The sequence below is a fragment of the Leopardus geoffroyi genome, chromosome C1 (genome assembly GCF_018350155.1).
Source record: "Leopardus geoffroyi isolate Oge1 chromosome C1, O.geoffroyi_Oge1_pat1.0, whole genome shotgun sequence".
In the NCBI taxonomy this organism is placed as follows: domain Eukaryota; kingdom Metazoa; phylum Chordata; class Mammalia; order Carnivora; family Felidae; genus Leopardus; species Leopardus geoffroyi.
The window spans coordinates 172,328,393-172,344,437 of NC_059328.1; the positions used below are offsets into that span (position 1 = coordinate 172,328,393).

Below are 16,045 nucleotides of genomic sequence, written 5' to 3' on the forward strand. Positions count from 1 at the left end.
CAAGGCAATATGATATCAGTGTTTAGTATCTTGTGATAATCACTTAGGATATGATATAACATATTTTTGGGTCTAATTTCATCACCACTGCTAGATAGATAGGTTTGCAGGCTGAGTATATTACCCCAGTGGAATTATGTGTGAAATGAAGATACTTTTTACCCAATACATTTTTTGGTTAAGATTTGAGATATTTGTGAAGTGTTTAAATGGTGTACAGAACCTAGCAGAATCATAGCGTATGTAAAAGAGAAAGATACTTCTTTGGTTAGATGTAACTTACTCAAAATTGAAGAATATCAATTCCATAGCCAATGAAGATTTTATAGTTAAATATGAAGAGATTTCGTTATTAAAGAAATAAATCATACACACACATACACGCACATGCACACTCTAAAAATGGTTTCATTTTAAAGAGCATAAGGCTTAGTGGCACGAGAGCAAAATTCATCCAAATAAAATATATTCTTACATTCACTGGCCATAAAAGTTTAAAGTTGATTTTTGGTGATCTGCTTGGTAAATATAAAATAGGCCATTGATTTCGTTGATTTTTTTAGGAAAAAAAATACAAATAACTAAGATATTCCAGTTCTAACAGCCATAGCAAATATTTCAATAGGAAACAGCCTTTCTATAAAAGTGAAATAAAATAATAATTTTTTTTGTATCTCTACATCAATAAACTTTACTCAGATGCCCTTGGCCTAAACTCATTCTGAGAATTACTTCATTGTTCAAGAGCAACATTTTGTTTTTTAACTGTCATGATTACTGATGGTTTTATTATTCAAATGTGAAATACAGGTTTTTAAAATATAAGAGCTTTGGCAGTTGTTTCATAATTTCATGTTGTTTCACGCCAATTCCATTTTATTATGTGAAAATCGTTATTCTTATCTGTAGGTCTCTTGGGATTTTAGAGTAAACTTGCTATATCATATTGCAGTCCATTTTAGAAAATATTACTCCCTCTTAGTTTATGGTCCATTGCAGCTCAGAAAGAAAAAAACAAAACAAAAAAAAAAACACTAGAGGTTACAAGCAACACAAAGTAAAAAGATTAACTTTGTTTTATTTTCCTTTAGAGCCTGGGTCATTTTCTAATGTATCAGATTCAAACAACCAAAGTACTTTTATATAGTAATGCTTAGGGATATTATGAGAAGAGTTTTAGTAAGTATGCAAAGCATTTTGAATATGTTATGGTCATTTACATTAAGTTTATATATTCAGTGTGTTTATAAATTCTAGAGAAATGTGAATATACCTTTTATATCATACACACACACACACACACACACATATGTATTTATAAACATATATTTTTAATGGTGCCCTTAACCTCATACATTAAAAATAATATGACTCCTAAGGGAAAAAAGAGACACATGTAATTTGTTGATGATGGCTGTGTTAGTCTGCTAGGGCTATCATAACAAAATACCATAAACTGGGTGGCTTGAACAACATTCATTTATTTATTTTCTCATAGCTCCAGAGGCTAATAGTCCAGGATCAAGATCTGGGTTGGTTTCTGGTGAGGCCTCTTTTCCTTGCTGTGGATGGCTGTAGATAGCCACCTTCTCATTATGTTGTCCTATGGTCTCTCTGTTCATGGAGAGAGAAGGAGGGAGGGAGGGAATTAAAGAGAGAGAGAGAGAAATCTCTGCTATGTCTTCCTTTTCTTATAACTGATACCAGCCCTATTGGATTAGGGTCCCACCCTAATGACCTCAATTAACCTTAATTACTTACATAAAGACCCTATCTCCAAATAGAGTCATATTAGGAATTAGGGCTACAATATATGAATTTGAGGGGGCCCAATTCACTTAATAACAATGGCATATGTTTTCATTTGCACATTTACTCAACATATTTATTAAGGATCTACTATGGACAGGCACTCTGTTTAGTGTTGGGATACTACATTGAATAGCACCAACATATTTCCTCCCACATGGAATTTGCAATATAGCCAAGAAGGCTCATATTGAAAATTTTAAGTGTTAAAGGGGGCAAATGATATAAAATGAAAATGTAAATACGTAGATCTAACTTAAATTAATACTAGTGCTAATCCTGCTTTTACAAAATATCAATCTAGAGGAGATAAAAATGCTTCTTATACATAAATGTATTTCATAATTTTCAATTTGTATGTTACATTTCTCTCTTTGGTTATAATGATCACAGCAATTGAATAGTGAAACATGCAAAAATGCATCACCTCTTTAGTCTATATGAGGAATAATATTTACCTAAATGTATAAGGCACATTAAATCACATGATACGATTTGATTTGAACAGAATATTTTGAGGTGGCTGATATAGGTGGTATTTGAAAAAGGTAGGTTTACTTGAATAAAACTTTGGCTTAAGATCTTGCTGAAGTGGTAATGAGTTAAATCTTGATTGATTTATTGATTAAAAATTTAGTTATATATTTATTATATTATTTCTATTCTTTTAGTCTAATCTGTTCTTTTAAGGGAAGTAACAGAAAGTTGTTAATTTTGAAGTTTATGAATATATTGTCTCATACTTTCTATAAAATTCTACATCATTTATCACGTTGATAGAATTTCTTAGGAAAAACATATATGCAGATAAAGGAATGGACAAAAAAGTAAGTCTGAACTTAACGTTGATACTAATTTTTTTTAATACTAACTTTTTAGTAGGGACATAATTTCACCATGAATCCATTTGTTATTTGAAGGAGAATTGGTCATTTAATTCCATTCATCTTAGGTGTGTGAAACACACTCAAAAATGAGTTACAAGCATAGGGGGTTACTGCTTTGTTTCAAAGGGAAACTTACCACTATTGCAGAATGCAATTATATAAAATATTTAAATAAACTCATAAATTTTTTAAACAAAGTGTATGAGCCTAAGATAATACATACAAAATTGCCTCATATGGTCTTTCAGCAGGTTTAGGAGTTTCATATCTTAGAACATTTACCAGGAAAGATTAAGATTTACATGGGTAGGAGTGCCTGGGTGGCTCAGTCAGTTAAACCCCCACCTTCAGCTCAGGTCATGATCTCACAGTTTGTGAGTTCAAGCCCCACGTCGGGCTCTGTGCAGACAGCTCGGAGCTGCTTCAGATTCCGTATCTCTTTCTCTCTCTGCCCCTCCTCTGCTCGTGCTCTGTCTCTCTCTCTTTCTCAAGAACAAATAAACATAAAAAAAAATTTTAAATTGCCTAGGTAGAGAGGAAGTTAAAGATAAAACAATGTTTGCAAACACCCAAGGATAAGGGAAGGCATAAATACTAAAGTAAGTACAGCAGGTGCCATATGGCATATATATAAAAGTTAAGGTGTGAATGATCAGGGATGACACAGGGAGATGATAATAGCTAACATGTCTTGAGCACTATGTGCCAGACCTCCCTTCTAAGTCTTGTATACAGATTATGTCAGGTATTCCTCAAATATAAATACATGTATTACCTAATAATTAATATATTTATTCCAATAAATATAATATGCTCACCAACATATTATAATTAGTAATACCATGGCACTGCAGCCAAATTGCCTATCAATTATTAGCTATGCAGCTTTGAGGAAGTTATTCAACTCCTCTACTATTTATTTTCCTCATCTGTAAAATGGGATAATGATAACCCATCTACTTGATAGTTGAATTGTGAGGATTACATGAACTAACAGATGGAAAGCACATGTCTTAATTATTAATAATATTATTTTCCACACTTTATATTTATAGAAACAATCAGAGTGTTCCTGTTAAAATATAAGTCAGAATGATTAGGACTCTACTGAAAAGCTTGTCTTGGGTTCCCAGCTTGTATAGAGTAAGAACCAAATTCTGGGCTCTGAAAACATACCTCAACTTTACCACCCTCTCCTCCCTTCACTGGAGTTTCACTGGCCACCTTGCTGTTCCTCCAAACATTCCATTCCACAATAATTATCCTCACTATTCTTTCTAATCAAAAAACTTTTCCTACAGTTGTACTCATAATTTACACCTTCATTTCTTTTAAGTTTTTTATGAGAGAGATTTAATAACCACCTTATATAAAACAAGGCTTTTCCAAGTGGATGAAATTTATACATATAATTTATTATAGTGATCTTATTCTATCTGCATCTCCATTAATCGTGGCATTTTTCTAACTAATATCAGTACAAAATATTGAGATGCCACCTTTCTCAGTTTGGGTTTCCCATAGAGCAGAGCCTGAGAAAAGGATTTGAGTAAAAGTAGTTTAGTTGGTTGTTATCCCAGAAGTAGAAGTGGAGAAGCAGGGAGTGAGCTAGAGAACAAAGCAAAATCTAGGAAAGCATGCATTCTCAAGCTGGTTACCATTGTGGGCAACAGAGGCTAAATCTGAAGAACAACGTAAAACACATAGCCTTAGAAGCATCCCTTTAAATAGCACTGTCCAATAGGACTTTCTGATGACAAAAATGTTCTATATCCCTATCATAGCACATGATATCATAGCACATAGGGACATGTGACTATTGAGCACTTAGAATATGGCTAGTATTAGTGAAGAATTGAATTTTTAATTTACATGTAAGTAGCCATATATATCATATCAACAGGAATAAATTTTAAAAATATCATATTAAATGATGCAGAAAATAATTTTTAAGAAATAAACAGCCATTTGAGGTGCGTTCGTGGCTCAGTTGGTTAAGCATCTGACTTCAACTCAGGTCATGATCTCACAGTTCATGGGTTCAAGCCCCATGTTGGGCTCTGTGCTGACAGCTCAGAGCCTGGAGCCTGCTTCAGATTCTGTGTCTCCCTCTCTCTGTGCCCCTCACCCTTCAAAAATAAATAAACATTAAAAATTAAAAAAAAAAACTATTTATGGTAAAAACTCTCAGAAAACTAGGACAAGAAGAAAATTTCCTCAACTTTATAAAAAAACATCTCCAAAAATACCTATAGCTTCTGAAATATTTAAATGAGGAATTCAGTGCTTTTCCTGAGATTGGTAAAATGCAAGAATACCCCTTATTTTTATTTTTTTTTTTTTACCACTCTTCTTCATTGTCACACTGGAAGTCCTAAATAATACAATGGTAGAAGACAGAAAAGTAAATGATATACCTACTGGGAAAGAATAAGTAAAATATTTTTGTTCAAAATGACATGTTGTAGAAAATCACCCCAAAAATTGTTTTAAAAATAAATGTCCTGGAACTAATAAGCATATTTAGAGCAAGGTCTTAGGATATAAAGTTAATATACACAAGTCAATTGCTCTCTTATATACCAGCAAAGAACAAATTGAATTTGGAATTCCAAAATATATACATTTTATATTACATATATAATTTATAATAGTACCAAGAATGAAAATCTTTGATGTAACTATTTAACAGAATATGTGCAAGGTCTATATGTATAAAACTACCAAACTCTAATAAGCAAAATCAAAGATCTAAGAAAATAGAGAAATAGTCTATGTCCATCAATTAGAACACTCATTATTGTTAAGATGCCAATTCTTACCAGCTTGATCCATAGAATCAAAATAATCTCAACAAAAATTTCAAGGAAATTATTTTATAAACACAGTAAAACTAATTCTAAAGATTATATGGACAGTCAAAAGACCTAAAATAGCCAAAAAATACTGAAGGACATTGGAGGACTGATACTACTGATCTTAAGACTTACTATAAAGCTACAGTAATGGGGGCGCCTGGGTGGTTCAGTCGGTTGAGTGTCCGACTTTGGCTCAGGTCATGATCTCACAGTTTGTGAGTTCGAGCCCTGCTTTGGGCCCCATGCTGACAGCTCAGAGCCTGTAGCCTGCTTCGGATTTTGTGTCTCCCTCTCTCTCTGCCCCTCCTCTGCTTGCATGCTCTCTCTCTCTCTCTCTAAAATGAATAAACATTTAAAAAAATTAAAAAAGGAAAAAGCTAATCAAGTTAACATGGTATTGGAAAAGAATAGACAGACACATAGACCAGCAGAACAGAACAGATAATACGAAATAGATCCATACAAATAGTTACCTGATCTTTGGCAAAGGATTAAAGGGAATTCAACACACAGTTTCAGCTCAAGCTCAGTAAATCTGAATGATTATTAAGTGTGATGGAGCTATATTATCAGTAGTTCAGTTGTGAGTCTCCTTACTTAGCTCAGTCGGGGCACGTGCTGAGTAGTCTCATTGCATCTAAGAAGACATTACTAAGCAAAAGCATAGAAAGCAGTATTCCTCTCCTGGATTTTGGATCTCAAAAGCTTATTATTTTAGAGGACTGAGGGGAAACTAATGGCTTAAAGATCTCGTAGATTACACACTGGGGAAGAACAACTTCTTATCTCACCTACCATCATTTTCCATCATACTTACTTGCAGTAGAAAAAAATCCCTGGGTGGAGAGTTGGGGAGATTCAAAAAGAAGTCGTTGTTAAATAAATGCTGGTAGTGTCCTCGTTATGCAGACTGTGCCTGGGGTGAGTAGAATGTAGCACACATTCAAAACAGGCATGAGATGAGTAAGATCTGAGGATCAAATAAAAACATTGTGACCATAGTTGATAACACTCTATTGTAAAACTGAAATTAGCTAAGAGGGTAGAACTTAAATGTTCTCACCAAAATAAACTATAAATATGTGAAGAGATAAATGTGTTAATTAACTATATGGGGAGAATCCTTTCAAAAGTATACATATATCAAGTCACCACAATGTATACTTTAAATATCTTGGGTGCCTGGGTGTCTCAGTTGGTTAAGCATCTGACTCCAGCTCAGGTCACAATGTCAAGGTTCATGATCTGAGTCTGGAGTAAGTCTCCACACTGAAAGTGCAGAGCCTGCTTGGGATTCTCTCTGTCTCTCTCTCTCCCTCTCTGTCTGTCCCCTCCCCACATGTGCTCTCTCCCCCTCTCTCTCAAAAACATAAAATAAATAAATAAATAAATAAATAAATAAATAAATAAATGATCTTACCATTTTATGTCAATTATACAGCTGAAAGTTTTGTAAATATAGGTTTACAAGCTCCCAGAACAGAAACCCTTTCACCATTTTGCATGTCATAGCAAATTCAATCAAGACTGCAAAATGCTAAAAAGAAAATTGGCTACTTCGGGTGTATAGGCAACTGAGGTATTGCAAAATCTTTTCTGAGCTCCAGCATGGTGTGGGAACCAAAAATGTCAGTTTTCCAAGAATGAAAAAAAAAATCACAGATAGAATCATGGGATTATGGGATTTGAGGAAATTTTATCAATAGGAAAGAGAATGACTGAGCAACAATTTTTGAAGCCCATCAGTATATTGATGGAAGTCTCTGCAGCTATCTGCATAGCCATATAAGATTAAGGACAAGTGCTACTCCCATCATATACATCTTGTCACTAGACAAGTCCCACAGATCTTAATTTAATTAAGCTTATAGCATTCAGGCCAAATAGGCTTCAAAGCAAATTGAGTTGTAGAAAAACAAGGAAAACTATACATGTACTAAGCTGAGCTTTGGGACCGAGATACAGACCCACTTTATAAGTATAATTCACGTTACAGGCTCTGCCCTGCCATTACTAGTAAGAAATGAATCTTTGGGCAAAACTTTTAGTCCAAAAACAGAATATTAACCCCACCCTACCATCCTTAAAGCTAGGTCTTCTACAAGTAAATTGAGATAACGTACATGCAGCCACTTTGTAAATAGAAAAATAATACAAGGACAATGCAACTTTAATGTTTTTTAAAGTCCATAAATTGTACTTTTTCCTTCAATCACTTTCAATGTATTGGAGACTTTATAGTATGATGTAGAAAGAAATTATATGAGTTCTGCCAGTAAGTGGCCTTCCATCCACATTGGTGATATAGCATATTCTCAATAACATTTAATTGAAAGAACATATTATTACAGGACTAACTTCCAAGGCACTTTTTCCTGAGTGATGGTAAGTGAATTTCAATGGAAAGGGTAGGATAGGAGCTGGCTATACAACATAAGAAGAATTTAAATATAGAAGGGAAATGGAGCTCCAAGTATTTGGAACTGCATTAGCAAAGATGTTAAAGTTGGAGATTAGCATGTTTTATTTCTAGAGCAGTGGGGAACCTGGTAGATATAAGTGAAATAAAATCATTTAAAGGAAAACTGATATATAATTCCACATGTAAACCAAGAGATGAGTTTAAAGAATAAAGAAACATTTAGCCATGAAAAAGAAATGAAGTACAGATACATGCTACTCAATGAGAAAAAAACTCAAAAACATTATATTAAGTGAAAGAAGACACAAAATATCACATATTATATTATTCCACTTGCATGAAATATCCAGAACAGATAAATCCATGGAGACAGATGCATACGGGTGGTAGCCAAGGTCAGGAAAAAAGAGGAAATGGGGAATAACTGCTTAATAAGTACGGAGTTTTATCTGGGGGTAATGAAAATGTTTTGGAGATAGATAGAAGTAATGGCTACACAATATTGTGGATGTGCTAAATGCCACAGTATTCTTCACTTTAAAATGATCAATTTTATATGAATTTCTCATAAAAATAAAATGTAAAAAAAAATTGAATGAAGAGACAATTTCCAGAGTGGGCTGGTGAGCATTGTTACAGCAGGATATTTATAGAGACTAAGTTCCCTCCAAATCCCCTGTCAAGAATGTTTGGGAGATGCTTCCATAAACTGATGTGCCATGTTCAGTGAGTTCTGGTATTCCAACTGTACACATTAAGCACCTTGACTTGTCACCCACTGTTAGCTTAATTTTAACATATATCCTGGAAATTTCATAAAAAGTGCACATTCTCAGAACTTTCTATTATTGTAATCATTCTCCTAGAATACAATACAATAAATGCGTCCCCCTTATCCAAATTTAGTCAATCACAATTTGTTATGGGCCACTTCTTCATGATGGCTTTTGCAGTTAGCACATCCTTCTTCATTCACATCTAGAACATCATTGTTTTACTAGTTGGCAATTCATTTAATCTATCTCTGGTTACTCCTCCATTTTTCACTGTTACAAAATATCTATTCATTGCAGCTAGAATAATTTCACCAAGAGCAGTGTAAATTTGGGTTTTCTTAGGTAAAAAAAAAAAGTAGACTGGTAACTTTCTGGTATCTTTCTGATGCCTAATTCTAACCTGTGGCTCCTATCCTTAAGGTCACTTTACAATCCAAGATATCTCAAAACATCATGTTCAAGTTTTAAGCAATTCTGAAGAAAAAGTGTGTGGAGTAAGAAAAATTGGGACAGTACCCAGTTTAGTCAGCTCTCTTTAGGAAACTTTCGGAGAATTCTCAGATAACACTTGTGATTATGTCTCACAACTAACTGAGGGAGTCAAGGCAATAAAATCTCAATCACAACCTTGAATAAAATTGTTTTTGTTATTAATTCAAATGACAAAATGTCTATCAGGCAGGTGGTCAGCAATCTCTTACTTTTGCGTATTGATTGATACATACAAACAAAATAATTAAGTACATCAATTATTTTACAGTATGTATTTTATGTTCAATAGTATGCATTACGTGTGTATGCGAACTATACCAGGCATTGTGCTAAAAACTTTCATTCATTAAGTAATTGTTAACAACGTACTGTGTTTTTGGCACTTGACTAAGCACTGAAGAGCAAAATCAACCAGTTCCTATTGTCAGAGAGCTTATAGTCTAATGAGGGAAACATTCTTTAATCCAATAAACGTACAAATTAGTATTTAAGTATAAATTAAAGAACAACCTTCTATGAGAGCATATGATAAAGTAGGCTGACTTCCTTTGGGCAGAGAGTACCTGAATATTCACTGTGAAATTGATGCTTCAGCTGCGATCTGAAGGGAGACAGATGTTAAGTAAGTGGTGAGGATGTTTCTAGGTGGAGAGGACACAATGGTACAAACCCAGTGGGGTGAGGAAGGGAGGAACTGAATATACCTGGGGAGACTGGAGTTTAATGGCTAAAGGAGGTTGGATGGTAACCATAATAGACCATAAAAGTTCTTTTTGACATTGTTAAGGGATTATACAATTACCTTAAAGGCACTGAGTGCCTCCACTCCCTGCTTTGTACTTTATCATTAATCCAGAGGCACTTTTTATAATTCTACCACAGAATGCTTTTCTTGCCTCTCTATCCACTGAGCTTCTTGTTCCTTTTCTCCCTCGCCTGTTCAGGCACAGCCCACTCCCTCCCTGCAGACCTTACCTGCCTAAACCACATACATCCTTTGATGCAGAACACGTAGAACCTTCATGATATCTTTCCTGACATCAACCATATGCCCTCAGTTATGGTTACAAAAATGTTTTATCATAAACTGTACATATTTCTACTTTAGTTCCTTCCCTTGTTACTTTATATTTTCTGTTTTTATATCTGCTCCTCAACTAAGACTTTGAGCCTCTTGAAGCCAGGAATATGACTTACTCAAGCTTATTTTCCTAGCATCCAGTAAAAAGTTTGGCACAGATAATGACTCAACAAATAGTTGTGGAATGCATAAAGGAATTGGTCATATTGATATATTTTACTTTATAAATCTGATTATAACACATCACATTATTGTACCAACCTGTCAGAAACTTCAAAATATATGAGGAGAAAAATAGTAGAAAATTGTACTTCTGAACTTTTAAATTCAGGCTTCTGGCTCAAGAACAACTTTGGGGTAGTATGATGAAACTATTCTGACTCTAATACTGAATCTCTTTAGCATGAATAAAAGCAAATTGTTTTTAACTTTGAAACCAAATTGTTAGGCATTTCTGCTGAAGATACTCCCTATTATATCTAGATGCCTTATCATCTATAAACACTTTATTAATTCTATAATTTACTAAAAGCTATGTGTCCAGCAGACTATCTTGAAGTGGAGGAATTGTTATCTGCAGTACATGTGTGGTATAAAAAAAGTATTCATAGGCAATTAAGATGATGACAAATAAAACACCATTATTTGGGGTTATGGTCAATATATCCAATTAGAAGGAATTCAAACATATACATTTTGCTATAATTTATCCTTGCTCACAATGGAACTTAAAAGGGGTTCTGGACCTAATTTCACTATCCACTGTGATGGGGCAGGAGTCACCAGTGCCACCAAGCACTCTGCAACACCAGATAGATATCCTATAATTTAACTGAATTCTGACACTATCTACCTGAAATTAGCACCAGATTCCATACGTCAAGTCCTACAAGACTATCCCCACCACCACCATTTCAGACACCAGGTGCAAGTTCGGGTTGTTTCCTGTACTTCTGACAAACTGGGTATAAATTAGAGATTCCCACCACCTCCTTGGGTTCAATTAATTTTGCTACAGTGCTTACAAAACTCAGAAAAAACACTTTGCTCACTAGATCGCCTGTTTATTTTAAAAGGATGTAAATCAGGAGCAGCTACATGGAAAAGATGCCCAGGCCAAGGCATGGGGAAATGGCATACAGCTCCCATGCCTTCTCCAGGCAGCCGACGTCCCCAAATCTCCACATGCTCACCAACTCCAAAGAAATTTGAACCCCATTATTTTGGAATTTTTTGGAGGTTTCATTACATAGGCATGATTAATTAAATCATCAGTCATTGGTGATTAAACTCTATCTAGCCCCTCTCTTTTTTCCAGACATCATTGGGAAGGACTGAAATTTCCAACCCTTTAATTATAAGATTGACCTTCCTGGCAATCAGCCATCATCTTCAGGTTACCTAAGGGCTTTCCCTTAAGATAACATCAACATAACAAAAGATACCTTTATCACTCTCAACACTTAGGAAGCTCCAAAGGTTTGGGGAGCTATGGGTAAGGAACCCTGAAGACCAGATATGTATGGGAAATATATTTTGGTCATCTGAATGATTTTATATATATATACCACATAAAAATCATATTACCACATATAAAGCCTCACCCTAAAAAAAACTTTTTACCATCACTATGAAGGATGGGGTATCTCTGAGAAGAAGGGGGCACTGGGACATATGTCTGCTCCCTTTGCTCTCCAGATTTGGAGAATTTTCCATATTTTTGCTCTTGTAGAGAGCTCAAGCTATTCTTTCCTCCAGTTCTTTTACTTTTCCTCAAGTTTCTGGATTGTTTTGCGAAAATCGTGCTGCTGAAATACCTCGATCCCGTGATTCTCTCTGAAGATTGTCTCACATCTTAAAGCAGATAAATATATAAATCAGTAAGTTCATGAACAGGACCAGTGGTCCTAGAGCAGAGAAGGGGACAAGAGGAGAAACAACAGCAATTTTTATCATGTGGTACTTTTTGGTCCGGAAGTGACATATTTATTTGCATGAACTAAATGTACCTTCTCTGCAACTGGAAAGAATAAGGGAGGCAGGTATCATTATCTCCCATTTACTTATCTGGAAAATGAGGACTTAATACTGCAGAACTGATATGGTTATTGTGTGTTTAAAAGACACACATGTAAATTGTTTAGAACATTTGCTAAAAGATAGTAAGCATCAAATATATGTTAGCTATTATTATTATATTCCCCATTCCAAGGAAATATCTTAAGGCTAAGAGACGTTTATTAATTTGCCAAACTAATAGAGATTAAAGCCAGAATTCAAATTAATACCTTCTGGCTTCAAACATAGCATTGTCTGCGTTGTGTTTTTCAAAAGAGATTGGCTTTCTTAAAAAGGATTTTGGAGCATCTGCCTTTAAAATCAAATTCACTAATAATTTTAATGAGCAGAACTGCCCATTAGTTGGGGAGGGTGACTGACAACATCTGTATCTTATCAGGGCAAAGCAGAAGAGATTTAATCTAAAAGGCTAGGTTTCAGCAATCAAGGTTAATTGGAATGGAAATAATTTAGTTTGGACTGCATTTCAATGCTTAAGTATCAAAATTTGATTTTAATTAAAGCATCAACTCAACTATAAACTATGATATTATGTTTCCCCCAAAAAGACAGCCTCTTTGACAAAATATAGATAGTATGATTTATTAAATTCCAGTGATAGGGAGTTAGGATAAAATATAGTTATCTTTGTTAGAGAGGCAGAAGTGAAGAGGATGTAATAAAGAGTAGATAAAGGCAAGCACATCTGAATTAGAACTTACTATAGCTCATCAACCATGACTGCATTGTTATGAAAAAAATGTGTGCTTGTGTTCTTCTTTTTTTTTTTTTAAATTGATCCCAGTATACTCATACATTGTAATGTCCCTGATGGAAAAGCAGTCATTTAATAGCAAATTGGTAATCCTGTAATTTCTAGAGCAAATATAACAATGAAGAGTGAATTTTGGCAACAGCTAAATGGGAAATGTTCAGATAGCTCTTATTATCATGTCTTGAACATTGAATATCAGGAAAGATGCAGTTCTTAGACAAAAGATGATAGTGTGTGATGGGACTAATGCATGAGAGCCTCCAATTCAGGTGAGGAATGTATTATAGGGGCATCTGGGTGGCTCAGTTGTTTAAGCATCCACCTTTGGCTCAGGTCATGATCTCATGGTTCATGGGTTTGAGCCCCTCCCTCATCAGGCTCTGTGCTGACAGTTCAGAGCCTGGAGCCTGCTTCAGATTCTGTGTCTCCCTCTCTCTCTGCTCCTCCCTGCTCATGCTCTGTCTCTCTCTCTCTCTCAAAAATAAATAAACATTAAATTTTTTTAATCCTATTATATTAGTAGTATATAATTAACTATATACAAACTAGCTGCTAATAATATGATATAGAGAGTATTTACAGAGATTTAAGAAAATTTTTTTGTCCTTTAATAAATAAATCTATAAGAATTTATGTACTCGGAAGGATACCTGGGTGGCTGAGTCAGTTAGGCTCCTGACTCTTGGTTTAGGCTCAGATTATGATCTCCCTGTTTTCAAGATGGAGCCCACGTGGGGCTTTGCACTGTGAGTGCAGAGATTCTCTCTTGGGATTCTCTCTCACGCTCTCTCTCTGCCCCTCCCCCACTTGTATTCTTTCTCTCTTTCAAAATAAATAAACATTAAAACAAAAGAATTTATAACTCTGTTTAATGCATTCTAGTATATACCATATTAAGTGACTATGCATCAGTGTATTAAATAAAATTTAAAAATTAATTTTTACAAATATAAGCTTTGATAAACAGTTCATTTTAAGTCATTTACAATTTAATTTGGTATCATACATGATTGATTATTTTGAACAGGCTTATAAAGATTCTTAGGTTTATAAAGATATTTCTTTATTTACCTTTTTTGTATAAATGTTGGTGCTTTGATTTGTTTTCACATGTGTCAGAATCTGTGCTCTTTTCATTATATCACCAGTTTCCCATGCAAAGAGATTCATTTTATTTTATTATTATTATTTTTTATTGCAAGTTTTTATTTAAACTCTAGTTAATGTTTATGGCAAAATTGATTTAAGGTGTAGAATTTGGTGATTCATCACATACATATAACACCCAGTGCTCATCACAACAAGTACCCTCCTTAATACCCATTACCCATTTAGCCCATCTCCTGCCGACCTTCGTCCATCAACCCTCAGCTTGTTCTCTGTTGTTAAGGATCCAAAGAGGTTCATTTTTAGATGGATGAGCAGTGGTTATTCCCTGGAGGAGAGCCTGTTATGCTTTGGAACTGTGTAAAATTTGTGGACATGAGAGACTCCATTTTAAAGCTTGATTTTCCTTTCTAACTAATGAACTCTTGAACTGGGCATAAAGACCTCTTGAATTGGACCAGAATTGGCCATTGTTTTACAAGCAGTTGCTTGTAAAATCAACAGGACAACTGGCATCCAGACCATAAAACGGTCAGTGCAGACTTTTTTTTTTTTATTTTTTTTTTTTCTTCAACGTTCATTTTTTATTTTTGGGACAGAGAGAGACAGAGCATGAACGGGGAAGGGGCAGAGAGAGAGGGAGACACAGAATCGGAAACAGGCTCCAGGCTCTGAGCCATTAGCCCAGAGCCCGACGCGGGGCTTGAACTCACGGACCGCGAGATCGTGACCTGGCTGAAGTCGGACGCCCAACCGACTACGCCACCCAGGCGCCCCAGTGCAGACTTTTTAAAAACAGAGTGGTTAACTAATGCATACTAGGAATGGTTTCATTTCATAATACCAATAAATTAATTGGTCTAAGTGTAAAAACAAAAGTGCCTCAGCATGTTAGTACCTAGTGAGTCTTTTTTTTCCTTCTCCTTCTTTTTCTGTGTATTTGCCTCTCCCCCCCACAGTCCCTTTCCCCTTCTCAGAAAAACCCCTTGATTTCCCTGTGCAAGCAGGACACGTTTTGATATTTACTTTGATACCTTCCTTGATTTTCTGTAATCTTATAAGAACAAGAAAAGATAACCACCTCAGAGCAGCCAGCTTTATAGAAAATGGATTATCAAGCCATTGATTTTTGGTCAGAGTCTGGGACCCCATTGCTTCTCTCAAAGGGATTTCAAGTTTTTCAAAATGTTGTTTGTAATTAGGTTGCAACTTTACTTAATTTTTCACATTATACTTGTGAAGTCAGAGAGACTTTTAAATCATTCATGACTTTCACATAGCTTTTATGATACAGCAATACTTTGTCTCTTTCTTAAATCTTGAATTCTGTTATACCAGATAGGTCAGCATTATATAACCCACAGTGCTGCCATAGCGATCCTTTCATTTTGTTTCATTAGCATTGTAAAAAAATTATGTATGCCTAATTTGTATTTTATTCTAGTTTGAAGAGCCTTATAGAGAAGTATCTGGCAGATGATAAGGATTTTATTCTTTGTGGTCAGGTCTCCATTTCAGAGTATTTGGATAAATTATTGTTTAAATGTACCCTTGAATGCTCCTTCTATCTTTGGTTTCATAAAATACAAATTAGCTATTTGGCTCCCTACTAGGTTATAATGTTTGATCACCAACAGTGATTGGTTCTTTCTATTCTTAGTAGGGATTTCTTCATTTTTAAAAAATTTCTATCTTGAGGCTATTTGATTAACTCAGTGTTCCTTGTGTTTATTACTTTTCCTGCTTAAAAAAAATGATTCATTGGGTAAAGAATAATGGG

General features: G+C 34.8%; 1 protein-coding gene across 1 annotated transcript in view; it reads right to left on the bottom strand.

The window, feature by feature from the left end:
- Window positions 1-1,463: 1,463 nt before the first annotated feature.
- LOC123599186 (serine/arginine repetitive matrix protein 3-like) overlaps window positions 1,464-16,045 on the bottom strand; it is a 54,161-nt gene continuing 39,579 nt past the window's right edge. The window contains exons 2-3 of the transcript XR_006713026.1: window positions 6,372-6,524; window positions 1,464-1,614 (exon numbers count right to left, since the gene is read on the bottom strand). The gene's annotated coding sequence lies outside the window, so the exon portion shown is untranslated. The remainder of the gene's footprint in view (window positions 1,615-6,371; window positions 6,525-16,045) is intronic.